The sequence below is a fragment of the Gavia stellata genome, chromosome 2 (assembly GCF_030936135.1).
Source record: "Gavia stellata isolate bGavSte3 chromosome 2, bGavSte3.hap2, whole genome shotgun sequence".
Lineage (NCBI taxonomy): Eukaryota > Metazoa > Chordata > Aves > Gaviiformes > Gaviidae > Gavia > Gavia stellata.
The window spans coordinates 2,655,896-2,670,073 of NC_082595.1; the positions used below are offsets into that span (position 1 = coordinate 2,655,896).

The 14,178-nt window shown below is 43.6% G+C and overlaps 1 pseudogene; it reads left to right on the top strand.

Moving 5' to 3' along the window:
* The first annotated feature begins 1,216 nt into the window (after nucleotides 1-1,216).
* Nucleotides 1,217-3,256, top strand: LOC132322001 (heat shock transcription factor, Y-linked-like; annotated as a pseudogene).
* The last annotated feature ends 10,922 nt before the right edge of the window (nucleotides 3,257-14,178 follow it).

The window sequence follows — 14,178 nt, forward strand, 5'->3', positions numbered from 1 at the left end:
TGGGACTGCACTGACAGCCTCGGCTCTGCATTTAGAGAGAGGGACAGAGCTAAATAGGTAATAATAGCTAAAGCCTTTTTCCTCATTCCTGTTTTCATATAGTCACGTTTGCATGATGAACTTTAGTAAAGCCAACACGCCAGGTATGCTAATTGTACTAGTTCCCATGAGTAGCTGTTCTTTCAACACAGTTATTGTATTAGCTCTTGTAGTAGCTGTTACAAGCTTGTCTGCAGCTGTCTCTGCTCGGCTCGGCCCAGAAACAGTTTCTCAGCCCACATGGGCAGCTCGTGTTTTCCATTGTATCCTCTCCCTGCAGGTGACCAGGGAAGTCCACCTTCAGTTGTGCTCAGGCAGCTCGAGGAGACCCTTCTCCCTCTGACCAAACTCCCAGCTTTTATTAGCTGTGCCCGTACTATTCCAGTGCTTCTCGGGCTCACGCTTATTGTCCTCATGCTTATTGTCCTCACACTTCTGCCAATGTTTCATAAATCTCCCAGGGCTGGATCCAAATGCTGAAGGGAAGAGAATCACTGACTCCTACAGGCACTCAACCAAATCTTTCCTTAACTGAAAAACATGCAGTCCTGCGGAGAGGGTTGAATTTAAAAGCTCGACAGACCATCTTTGGTTTTGCTGGTTTGGTTTCTGACGTGTAAATATCAAATAAAAGCATAGGAAGCCAACCCAAGAAAGGGCTGGGATGCACAGGTCCTGTTTATTTCATTTGCAAAATGTACTTAGGTAGGCTTTTATTTACAGTTTATCCTATGGAGCAGCCACTGAGACACTGCTGAAAGCTGAGACCATCACTTCAGTGCATGGACAGCCCATTACAGAAGCAGTGCTAGTGAAACCACAGAGCGTGGGTCATTCTACAGAAGAAATGGGGAGGCACTGGGAACAGATTTGTTTTCTTTTAGCTGCACTGCTCACCTGGAGAACCCACAGGTAAATAAAGGAGGCCAGAAGGGAGCTAGTCAGGGTGCCGTATGGAGAAGGGGAAGCCATGCCTAGAGGAGGAGCAGCCCCACAAGCACAGCAGTCAGGCAGTGGCTGCAGCCCCAGCCCTGCCCAGATGGTGAAGCAGGAGCTTCACCATAACAACAAAGAGGGTACAGACATTTCTGTATGGGTGAAAGGTGCCCAAGTGAAAAACTTCAGGTTTGGGGCACTGCTGCTCCTGACACTGCAGCCTTCCCTCTTCCTCCTGGGGGACCAACTCCCAAAGGCAACTGGATGCAGCACTGGCCTTTCAGGACTTACGAAATGCAAATTCAGTTTTATTTACTTCCTGACCTTTGGTTCAAAACATCTGCAGCTCTATAAATGGAAAGAAACCACTGCTATTTAGCAACTTCTTCTGCCCCTGCTTCATTTTGCCAGGAGACGGAGGTCATGCTGTGATGTGACTGTGACACACCAGGGGTGTTGTGGTGATGTTTGAGAACTTTCAGTTGGGCTCCCCAGACAGCTGGTGCCATTGCTCTTCATCTTGCATCTTGTCTAGCAGGACGAAGCCTGGCTGGTCAAGTAAACAGCTTGGAAATTTTAGTCCAACTGAGAAAAAAAAATTGAAAATAGAGCCTTCTTCATCAGAAACAGCTTGGGTTTCTGTTCCGGACAAGACAGTTGAGTCGGCATTCTTAACTTCTCCTGTCCCTCCAGTATGTGATAGAAGAGCCGCTGGTGATGCTCCCTTTGCATGTCTACTAGAAGAAAAAGTTGATGAAGTTTTGCCTGATGAACCCTGGGCCACAAGCGTAGGTGCTAATTTTTTGGAGGAGAGCTCTGGCAAAGCTTTTCATCTCCCTTCTTCCTGAAGAAACTCTGGAAAATTGTTGGAAGCAATTGGTTTCAGTGAATTCGGTGGGGCGATGCTGGAAACTGCACAGGGGTTGCTGAAAGATTCTTCAAACAGGAAGTGCTGGGAAGGAGGGGACCTCTGCAAATTTTTGAAACTGAGTCCATGGAAACGTTCATTTATCAGCTTAATCTTCATGGACTCAGCAAAATGGAAGGGGATTCTCCAGTATCTGCCTCATCTGATGAACTTCAAGCACTAGCTGCAGCAGGTTGTGCTTTTGGCGAGGTACGTCTGCACATGAAATAACTCTCAGGGTATTCTGGTAGGAGAGATTTACGTTCATATACAGTAAGGCTTTACAAGGTAGGAGACGAGGATGGTAGTGAATGTCCTGATTTTGCCTCTCTGGTCGTTCTCAGAAATTCTTGACACAGTATTTCTGAGGAGCAGAAATGCTGAAAAAACAGGTTTTGGTTATTTCCAGTTACTTTGAGCCCAGGAAATGGAAAGATAGTCTCATCATATTGTGCCTTTTTTGTATTTGCTCTGTATCTTGCTGTACCAAAAATTTAAATTTTCTTGTGGCATCCGCTGAATGCTGACAAGATACATGTCAGCATCGTATTATTACCTACACATTCATTCCACATTGAAGTGGCTGAAAACCACTGATATTTTGGTTTCTACATCCATTTTTATACTTCGGAAAATGCTACACTTCTCTGCTCCCAAATGACAAAAACACAACGGGGGTTATGACTTACAGAACTGTATTGTAACACTTTATTCAGCCTCAACTTCAGGTTTAAAATGCCCCTAAGAGGTCTTTTTAATATCCACCTTTGTCTTTTTTGAATCAAATGCTTAGTTATGGTAGTTTTGTCTTTCTCAGTATGGAAATGATGGCAACTAACTCCTCTCCTTTGCATTTTTTAGTTACTCTTCTATTATAACCCCTATTTCAAGAGAGACTATCCCCACCTGCTATGAACCTGTAAGCAAAGTGCTGGTGTAAAAAACACAGCACCAGCTGCATTCTCACTAGACCTGAATTTGAAGGAAGGCCACCTGAGAAGAAGCCCAGACATTCAGCTTGTGGTAGGAACTGCTTCTGCAGCAGAGAATGACCCCTTTGCATCAGCTCCACAGGAGGACACCCAGATACCTGCACCCAGCACCTCCACACCTACCAAGCCATGAGCTGAAGCAACAACACAGATCAGAAGTGCCTGTATATCCCTACCACCACAACTCCGCAGCCACACCCTGGTCGGTGTCCAGGATGCAGCTTCTGCTTCATCTGATACTTCACCACACCTTGTTCTACCTCCTGTACCAAACAGTCCTTTTACACCAGGGCTGGGGCTTCCTGACTTTCCATTTGGGCATCCACATTCAGCAGCTGTGCATGCTCCCTGGGCTAGCCTGCTTGCCTTCTGTGAGCCATGACTTTCAATGTTCATGCTGGCAGCAGCTGCTGCTGTCGCTATGCCAAGGCCACCACGCTGCCAAGCTCCAGCATACCCTCACTGCCCTACTTGCATCTGCTGTCCAAATAGTGCAGCTGCAGGCAACGGGGTTGGACCCCAACACTAGAGACTGCACAGATGCTAGGTACCAAGCAAATAGAGTGTCATAGAGCTAGAAAGAGATTACTATAGAAATAAATAATAATAAAGTGTTTGTTCTCAATAATAAATCTTTTCCAGTTGTCTCATCCTGTCTCTACAGTCTCACAGTTACTGTCTCTACACCCCGGGGGGTTGCCTGCAGGGAGATGACCTGGTTTCCTCCAGCCCAGGGAAGCCAAAGGCCCCAGGCACTAGCGGTGTGCTCAGCAAAACCCAGCAAAAGGGCAGCGCGTGGCTAATCCAGTAGCTGCACCAGCACCAAGGGCCACTCACACAAAACCAATCATTCATAGGCCTTGGTGAGTCAATGCCCCTTCCTCCCCTCAGGTCAGACTAGGGGAGATGGGCTGCAGAGAACAGACTTGGGGTTCTCCTGCCCATCCTACATTACATCTGGGCATAATGACAGCATTGCAGCTGGCAAAGTTGCACAGCTGTCCTACAGGAGTCACACACTGTCCTTTCTGTCTCCATCATGAGTGGATATGCTTTTATGGCACACTGGAGATGACACAGTAGAGCCCAGTGCTCAGTGACCACTGGATGCTCAGCACTGGCATTGATCGGTGACCCTGGCATTTGCAGGAACGAGTACTGTCAGCAAGTAATTCCCTTTCCCTTCCCCCTCCCTCCCTCCCTCCCTCCCTTCCTTCCTTCCCCCCTTCCTTCCCCCCCCCCCTTCCCCCCTCTTCTTTCCTCCCTCCCTCCTCATTCTCTGTCTCCTTTTGAAGAACAGCTCATATTATGTTTATCACCATATAACATTGCTGACCATCAGGAAACCTTGGGAAACCAAGGAAGACAGAGACCCTGTGACAAAACTGAAGTGAACAAGCCTGATGCAAGATGCATCAGGCCTCCAATGGCTTCAGAGACACTCAGCACTCGGCAGCATGAGCACCACAGTGAGCTCAGCATCTGGCAGATGGACTCTGAGTTAGGATGACAAGGAGAGGCAGAAACACAGAAGAACGTTAGAAAAAGACGAAGAAAGATGCATTACTTTGTGGGATGAGACGGGCAATGCAAACATGTAAGTATTTGTTTAGAGCTCCACCTTGCAATATGGTCCCCAGAAGTCTGATGTGTTTTCTCAGGAGTTCTGGCACAAATCGGACTGCAGGCCTCCAAAAAAGTCTTGGTTTTGAAGGAGAGAGAGTTAAAGGGTTTTGGATTATCCATTCTTTGTCCCATCTGCTGTTCTTTCTTTCTCTTTTTAGCTCTTATTTCTCCTTTGGTAGGGATTGGTCAGCTCACATTGTGTTTAGAGTCGATTTTACAATTTGCAGACACTAATGGAAGTGCTTGGGTTCACTGCTGTGTATGTTCAAGTAGCTGTTCTTTATGATTAATTTTTCTTCCATGAGTCAACTTATCCTTGTTTCAGACTTCATAAGAAATATTTTACAGCAAAAAGCCTCCCAACACTATAAGCTAAAATTTAGGTCAAAGTATTTGGTACATCCCCAAAGCATAAGTTTTATTTAATATTTCTTTGTAATAAAGAAAGGAGAAGTCCTTCTAGAAAAGTCCCCAGGAGGCTGGTATCATTTGTATGCTTTTTCCACTCTCTTATAGATTTCAATAGAAGATTATATCCTATTTATAGGAGTCCATTGGATAGTTCAGATAAACCAACAAAGAACAATAAGAGATGCTGACATTTGGCCTCTTTCAGCACATGCTTAGAATGATTAACTGTCCATCAACTTTGCAGTACAGTTTGGCTGAACCAAAAATTACGTTAACATTGTTAACATTGAAAGCAACTATTTCAGCATGTCAGAAATGTATTGGCTTTACAAGAAGATCAAAGCACAAGACAAAACAGATCACATCATCAGGCAAGGTTCTTCCCTTTGACTAAATCTGGTGGATGTAGAACAGCTTTGAGAAGACGCTTCTGTGAGAAATGGGAGATGTGGGTCAGATCTTCTCAGATGGAGAGGATATTCAGATCTGGGTTTTACACTGCCTACGTGAGTGCTCGTGTTTGCAGAAGAGGTGGCCACTACCGTCAGCAATTTTATAATGTTAGCCTAATATTTAACTTTTTTCACTGTAAGTATTTTAAGAAGGAAAGAGTTCATTCTGGGTTGAATAAAGTATGTTCCGCAACTCAGAGCAACATTTTACAGTTTTTCTTGTGAATGCAAATAAACCCCAGATATCTCTACTACGGGTCAGTTCAAACCGATTTCAGCCCAACTCTGATTTATTTGGCTCAGCCACCAAACTGAAAATTTGTTCAAATGACCTTAAGAGTCAGAACCTCATTGACATAAGTGAAAAAAACATGTATATAACAAGCAGGACTCTCTCTGTCCAAGAGTTTACTCTCTAAGGAACAAGTCAGGCCTTGGAAAGGTTCCTATCTCTGTGTTGCATGAACATTTAGGAAATTTGTGCAGGAACTGAGAAGCCAGCCTGGACTACCCATATCCTAAATCAGTGTGAAGCCACAAGCTCTTCTGTCCTTGCTGCTCAAATCTCCCACTTCCCTTCCTCAGCAAAACTACTTTGTAGTTAAAGGCTCTCCTCGTGATCAGAAGAGCTAGCTTTCTTATTCCCTTAGTGCGCACAAGGTAGTTATTCAGAGACATTAGACACATTAGCTCAGCACTGAGATTAGAAGCAAACAGAGGTTCTGTGTTCAGATATAACCTCTACAGTGGGAACAAGTTCATCTTTTCAAGGTCTAGGAAAACTCATCTGCCATCACCTGCCAAGTGCATATGCTGTGGCATTGACTGTTTCAACTACAGATCAGGATCTGAAGGCTAGACTTGATTCAGCATTCACAAGGAATCTTCCCTGAATAAGCAGAGTAGGCTTTCAGCTTACAAAAAGTGTCACACTGGCCATCTGAGACAAGAAATCACTTTAAGAGGTGAAATGATTTAACTGGCTTTTAAGATAGCCACACTGGGTGGAAGAATTATATGAATCTGATGTTGTTATGGAACCTCCTGTATAAATGTTGAAATAAACAGGAGTGTGAAAAGCTCTGAGAAAGACACAGGAGACAGAAATGCTGTTTAGGGAGGAAGGCAGAGGTGGGTGAGAAATGATCTAAGTGTTGGCATTGTGTGCAGTACAGTGGGCATTGCTCATCTTCATTAGCGACACAGCACTTTGCTACCCCCTCCCTGGAGGGAGTGCCTCAAGGCACTTCTCACTCAGGGCGATTATCATCTTTCCCACGCAGGCAGGAAAACGAAGGCAGGGAGAGGTAAAGACTAACATTTTTAAAACTGGCCAGTGATTTCTGGTGTCTTTATTTCTGCAAGTCTAAAAGGAAACCAGACTGGTTTCCTTCATGAAAGCCATGACTTTCATGAACCTCATGACTTTCACAAAGTGTGGAATATTGTCTGCTCAGCATGTATAAAAATGAGGCCCAAAGTGTCTCAAATTCAGCATTTGAAATGAGTACACGGGAAATGTTGGTCTCTCATATGCTACTCTTGCTCATACAGAAAGTCACCACCATTACTGTTTCCTTTTCTAAATTACAGTGAAGGCATCTTTCTTCTTTTTAAATAATATATCTGATTTTGGCATTACTTATCACAGCTTTTGTATTCACATTTGAATACAAGCTGTAAGTCCTCCACAAATAACATGGAGGTACCTGTGGAGTTGCATTTGCTTTTTCCTGACATTTGTATGAGTAAATTCATCTGACTTGATAGGGAAGATGAGGAAACTGCATCTTCCCTACATGACATGAAGAACTGTAAATTTTTCTTTTGGATATGGGTATTGCAGCTCTTCTGACAGCACTACACCCACCCTCTTTCTTGCTGAGTTTTATGCTGTCTTCAGTGACAGCACAGATGCTGGAATTGAACCGCTTGGTGACTGTCAGGCAATGTGTCCTAAGAGCGGTGGTATTCTTTTACCAAGGATTTCAAGCATGGAAAAGCTCCTGACTGAATCAAGCAGAAACCAAGCAGACTGCCTGCCCCAGGTCTAGATTTTCACAGGGCTGCTTTGCAGAAGGCCAATGTCAGGGAATTCAGACTGCATCACTGAGCACTAATCCAAATTCTGGTGCAACACCTCCCTTTGCTCAGTGGCTTACATCGGCTCTGTCACACTGCATTGTCTTTTCTGCTATTTTCCCCTCCTCCTTATATTAGGACCACACTGTTTCTATTTGTGCAAATATCCAGTTCCTCATGTGGCTTTAGGAAAAAGCAAATATACCCCCACAGATACCACAGACATTTTGGAAAACCCGTAGCTTGTGTTCAAACGAATGTCTGTGATTTTTATTTATTTGCAGTGTCCTCTCCTCTGTAACTCTCTACTGGGTAATGACTTTCTGCCAGGCTAACTTCACCTTGACAATGTCAGATCTATGAGCTGTTCTCTTTCATTTCTATCTCCTTGATTACTGTATATTGTTATGTGAGCTGTTAAATAGCAGCTGTGCTTCAACCCAGCCCTGGCTGAAATGATCTCCAGGCTCTACCTGGGCTTTGGGAGACAAATACAGACAGGCTCAAATGGATAGAGCTTATCCGTCACCAACAGTCAACTCTGGCCCGTCTGTGGGAGTTGCAGTACGACTGTGTTTCATGAAGACTGTTTTTGACCAAGGAAGAGTTTCACCCATAATACCTGCAATGTTTTGCTGCTCTGGAAACACTTATTACTGTTATATGAAAACATCTGTGAGATGTATGGGAGCACCAAGGTGATCTGGGTGAAATATGGCAACGGAATGGAAAAAGGTGAGCTTAATTGTGCTTATGAAAAATTACAGGTGAGGAGTATGATTCATTAGCAAAGTGCAAGACCTTGCAGAATTTAAAAATAATTAAGTTCTGAAGTTCTTCTTGAAGCAATTGATGCTTGTCAGATGGGGAAGAGAGGAGGGAAGTTACACAGAAGAAGATGAGGAGGTAGTAGTTACTGTTATTTCCTTAATCTGAGATCTATGCTTGAACCTCCCTGATACAGAAATCTTTTTTTTTCTTCAACTTACTTACAGTTTCATTGTACAAGAGGAAAAATAAAGCCTCATGGTTTTGAAAAGCCACAGTGGTTTAACTGTAGATTTGCCTTAAAACTGCTTTGCTCAACCAGTAGAAAATCCCTGTATGAACTCTCTTATTTCATTTATCTTAAAATGTAATAGTCTTCAGCTACTGCATAACTGACAATAAAACTAGCTTGAAACAGTTTAACTGCATTGGTTCAAAACCTAATTTAAGGCTTGATCAAATGGTGTTAATGCAAAGTTAAATAAACTAGATGCCAGTAAAGGCTATTTTAGGAATGGCCACGCCTGCTGAAGGGGAAGAGGTTTAAAGCAAACTTATTTAATTTACTTTAAAAGTTAGTATGATAAACTATTCTAAGTGCTTCTGTGCAGAGAAGCTTGCAGAAATATGACAGTGGATTCTCTGGAAAACTGCTGCTTAACATGAGTTCATGAGTGAAGTTCAGAAACTGAAAGCGATTAAGCCTTGCTTTTTTTTAACAAAAACCAAAATAGGACACTTTTCCCCTTACCCCTTAGGGGACTGAAAAATGTATCTTTGCCTATATTCTCTCAGATTTCTTGCCATTGCTGCTACAGCTGTAGCTCCAGCAATGGGAACACTGCTCATGATACAACCGTGCCAGCCTGTACAAGCTGGGCTGAATCTGAGTGCCTGAACAGCATAGTGGAATCCAGCAAACAAGGGGGCTTTGCAACCATTGCCCTGGTAGCGTCAGGAGTTTTGCAACATGAGACACCTCACAGATAAATTCTCCACAGAGGGCTATAGAAGCACCTAATGTATTTCACAGGAATCTGAGTACAATAAAACCCCCTCAAAGGATTCTCACGCAGTGTAACCGAGTCGAGACTGCAGATGTAGCTACGTCAAACAGCTATTCCAGCGATCAAGGAGATGTCCATGCGTAGAAGGCCTCTGCCCTCTAGTGTACACAGCAAGACTCTCGTTTACAGGTAATGGAGGAGTCAACCTCCTTGAAATACAACCGGGGAAGGACTTACTTGAATATTAATGTATAATTGACATTCCTTACCCCCATCCTCCCCACGATGACTACCAGCAGAAGGCCCAAGTAAATGAGAGGTTCATCTGCATAGTTACGGGGAACGTCATGTTTTGTCTGTCACGTGCATTTTTAAAAGATGTTAGGTACTTATTTTCCTTTTTTCCAGGACTGACCTCATTTCAGTTAAAGTCATTATTGATTTATCATTGGCTTCAGGCAGGGCAGAGCAGAGTAGAGCAGAGCAGCATTAACTCAGAGTTTTCCAAGTCACATGAACAGGTCTGCTGACTTCTTGGAGCCTGGGATTGTCTGAAGGATTTGTCCCAAGATCTAGAAAGCCAAAGAGATACCAACAACTTTAAAGGCATAATACCACTTTTCAGGCTGGTGCATTTGTGTCCTAAAGAGATATTTGATTCTTTAGCAAAACCGTACAAAACATGTACATAAGGAGGCAGAAGATGTCTGAATGAGACAGTGGTCCAGAGGGCACGATGGTGGCAGGAGCTTTGCTCCTGCTCCCAGGCAGGCACAGGGCACTGCCATTGGAGCAGTCCTGCTCCTGCTTGATGGGCTTGCAAAGGACCTGTGCTTAAAAGCAAGACTTTGGTGGTATTGCATTGATTTGGATGCATCACCAATTGCTTTCTGACTGCACACGTAACCAGATTTGATTCCTGTTCCCCTCCCACCACCTTGGCCTTGTCTGATTCAGGTCTGTGTTTAGCTCATTTCTACACACATTAGAAAGCGGTCATCTACACAGCTTCATGATGCTGTAGACCCTGGAATGAATGGACCATGAGATGATCTCAGGTCTATGCAACACCACAGGAGACATGTACGGAATGAACATTTGTGGCACAACTGGTTAGTATCCCCTTACGATGGACGTGTGCTTCCAAGAGTCAGATCAATAGTCTACAGTCTGGGGGACTTGAGATCCATATTTTATCTCTGTTTTAGGCAGAAGGATATATTATGCTTTTCAGTACTGGAGCATAAGTCTAAACTGTCTGGTTGGATCTGAGGCTTCATGGACACACCAATATGGGATCACTCTTTAAAAATCAACACAGAAGTGTGACACCAACATATGACACCCATCCACACGTGGCACTCCGCCATGAGCCCTGGCCGCTTGCTAAATAATCTTACGAAAGAGCAGATCTCCTTCAGTTATGAGAAAAATGTTTACTTTGGTATTCAGTAATGACCTTTCCTTGATGGACTGCAGATTTACAGAGTGGAATAAACTGAGGAAGACCCTTGGATAGTACTGTCTATTCTAGCATAAACCCTCAGATATGCTGGGCCTGACCCTATTCATATCTTCTGTGTAAGCGTAAGAGGTTTTCATGTTATTTTGACAGATGGCGTTGTGTCTGTTTCCATTCGAAAGCCAAGGGAGCATCTCAGTGTTTGAATTTGTGCCAGTGTTCCTATTTCCGGGTATTATTTATACCTCCTGAAATAAACTAGTCACAATTCCTTGGCTATATTTGGAGGATTATAAGAGTTTATGACCAAGAACTCCCTGAGATCTCCTACTGTAAACGTCCAAGTACTAAAATGGAGCACATTAGGGCAATCCCACAGAATGTCCCTATGTACTTCAGAACAACCACCAGCCTGGCGACAATTGCTTCTGGCAAGAGACACTCATGTCCCAAGTCAAAAAGCTGCAATGCAGCTTGTCACATGATTTTCCTAGGAACGGGCATACTTTACATTATTTGTGAGGCATCCTTCAAGGAAATGACTTCACAGATATGTTTAAAGAAGAGAAAAAAAGCAGAAACATTTTTGATGACCATGTGAATACAGTGCAGGGCTTTGCTCAAAGAGACTTTTCACTTGCTCTCAGGTCAGATGCTTCTCATGTGATGCAGCTATGAAAAAAACATTGTGAAGGGACATTCTGACTGAAAGCTGTATGGTAGTAACTCTCAAGGAAGGAGACGCTGAAACAACTCTTTGTCTTCCTATTACCCACTTTAGGGTACGGAAGAGGAACACTGAGTTAAACTAGATTTTTGCTGCTGAAAACTACAAAGGAGGCAGGCAGAATACGCGTTCTTAGAAAGACAGCTGGGTTTCACATATCCACAGTCCTAGTGCCATCAGTTCTTGTGCTTTCACGAAGGCTGCAGCACATGTAATTTTTCCGAAAACCTTTTGTTAGGTTGCACAAGACCTACACCTCTTTGCACTTGTCCAACAGGGTGAGAGCAAAAGGGAGGATCCGGTGAGAATGTAGAAAGAAGCAAGGAATTTGTTTGTCTCTCAACTTCAGGCCAGAGACCTGAATAGACACCTGTGTAGTTCATGTTAACGTAATCTCCTCCCAGAGCCCTTCATACTCAAAAGCAGAATTTTTGATGGGAAAAAAATTCCAGTTTAACTTCTAAAGCTGCTGAGAAAGGCCAACTGGGCTTGTCAAACCAGTTCCCATCCCTTCAGCCCCTAAAAGAAAGAGACAAAGCCCACCCAGCCGTTAAGGAAGAAGGCTGTTAGTAAGGATGGGACAAGACCTGACTCTCTCATCTCTGTTGTCTTGCAGCCTGATTGTGAGCATGGCTTTTAGTCAACCTTCAGGTATTTACAGCCTCTGAAACCCACATGGCCAAGCTGAATGGGGTATCTGTTACCTGCTGGCGAATCAGAGAAAGCTTGCTTCTTCAGAGGCTGCCCAACTCAGGTGAACAGCCACATGCCGAGATTTCACGGGGCTTGGCATTGCATGGAAGTCTCAGCTTTCATTTGAAAAAGGAAGTGGGAAAAACACCCACTTTTTTCTCTGTGATATTTGAGGAAAAAATAGCAAAACAGGTGTTAGCAATGAAAATCCCCTAAGAGATGAAAAAAGCAGAAGGCAAATGAAAACTACTCAGTATTACTATTTAAAATGTCAGGATTTGGAGGAAAATGGGAACCTGCATCAAAATTCAGGGGCACGTGCCCTTGATAATACAACCAAATTATTTGCAAGATCCTGGGCATCTACCAAGATAAAGGTAAATACAGATACACTGCCAACTGCAACTGGCCAGAGGAAAGGCGGTGAAATGAACCTAGAATTTGGAAAGACGGCATAAAAAGGGACGGGGATGAGTGGACAAAAAAAGCGCATTAATTACTAAAGATGGCTGTGTCCCTTATATGGTAGAAACAGAGTGAGCTGAGGGAGAAAAGAATAAGGGAGACACTGATGTGAAAAATGAAGACAATTTACCTGTAAGAAAACACACTTGCTCCTAACTCAGCAAATCGCTCCATATGGATGAAATCTGCACGCAGCCCCAGTGACTGTAATGGACCTAGGAACAACTTACCTATTGCCTGCACAGATCGATGGCAGGCCAGGGGTTTCACTGGAACGTGCTTGTAGCTGGCTCAGCGATAGCTCCGGGCAGGCTCAGACGGACTGGCCGGCTACCAGAGAAGTGAAGAGCAGCACAGTTCAGACTGTCAATGCTTTGCCTTTGAAGATATAAAATGTTTTCAAACAGGTAAGTATTTTCACTATTATCCCAAATTTGTGTCAGATATGTAAGCTCCACATAAAAGGGTGTAAAAATACCATCTGTTGTGAAAAATCTGAGTGCAACCAAAATTGCTCCTTCTCCTAATACTAAACAAACTTGACCAACAGCTGAGCGTACAATGTGCGAAGGATTCAATTCATCAGAGAAATTCGGATTTTAAAAAATCTCCAGCTGGATCAAGTGTCCAGTGAAAAGGAACTCAACAGCTCAGCACAAAGACCAAGGATAGACACAGGTAGACAAGAGAAACTTGTTACAAACAGCTCTGATGCTCTGCTAGTGAAGAATGCAGCCAAACACACAGTTTATCAATTTTCCTAGACCGACTTTACGTTGGCAAAGGACAGCTTTGATCGGCAGCTCTCTGGGGCTCTCAAGAATTTTACATGTAACTTATTTCTGTGTGCAAAGCGGCTCAAAATAAGGATTACAGGTATGAGGAAGGTTTATCACTTGTCACCAATACTGTGCAGGAAACTCAGGGAAAAGAATGTGATGACCAACTTAGGTTTGGAATCTGCAAAAAAATTCCATTTTGTCCAATGATACATAGCGGGGCAGTTCACTTATTGTACCTCACGTCTCCTTCGCTGCCCTCTTACCCTTCATTCCTTTTGTATGCAAGGTCACCACGGATGGCACAAAGCAAAGAGGAACACGAAGCTCTGCTGCAAATCCTCCCTGTGTCTGTGCCTGAGGTTCTTCCTAAGCAACAACAACAGCAGAGGGAATTTACCATAACTCCAGTTTGTGTCTCTGCCCCCACAGAGGATGAGCAAGCGCTACAGAGCTGCCGGAATCTTAATTTCAATTTCACTTCACTGTTGCTTGATAAAGCAACGGGAACAACAGCAGCACAGCAGTGGTTTGTGTGCGATTGAAAAACAGTTTCATCTGTCTACAGGATTATCTTGCTTATGGTTATGCTAGATTTTTTTTTAAACAAAAGGCTTACACTCTGAAAATTCAAGCTTCTCACACCCATAGCAAATAAAGTGAAAACGTTTGTCATTTTCGTTTTTTCACCCCTCTGATCTGTAAACTGAGCAGAGGTCAGGCACAACTCCAAAAGAACCATTCTTTGGCCATTTTCTCTGGTTTCTCTATTTACTCCTCCACGCTGCCCCCTTGCCTTTTTATTTCAATCAGGATCTGCACACTCGCATGG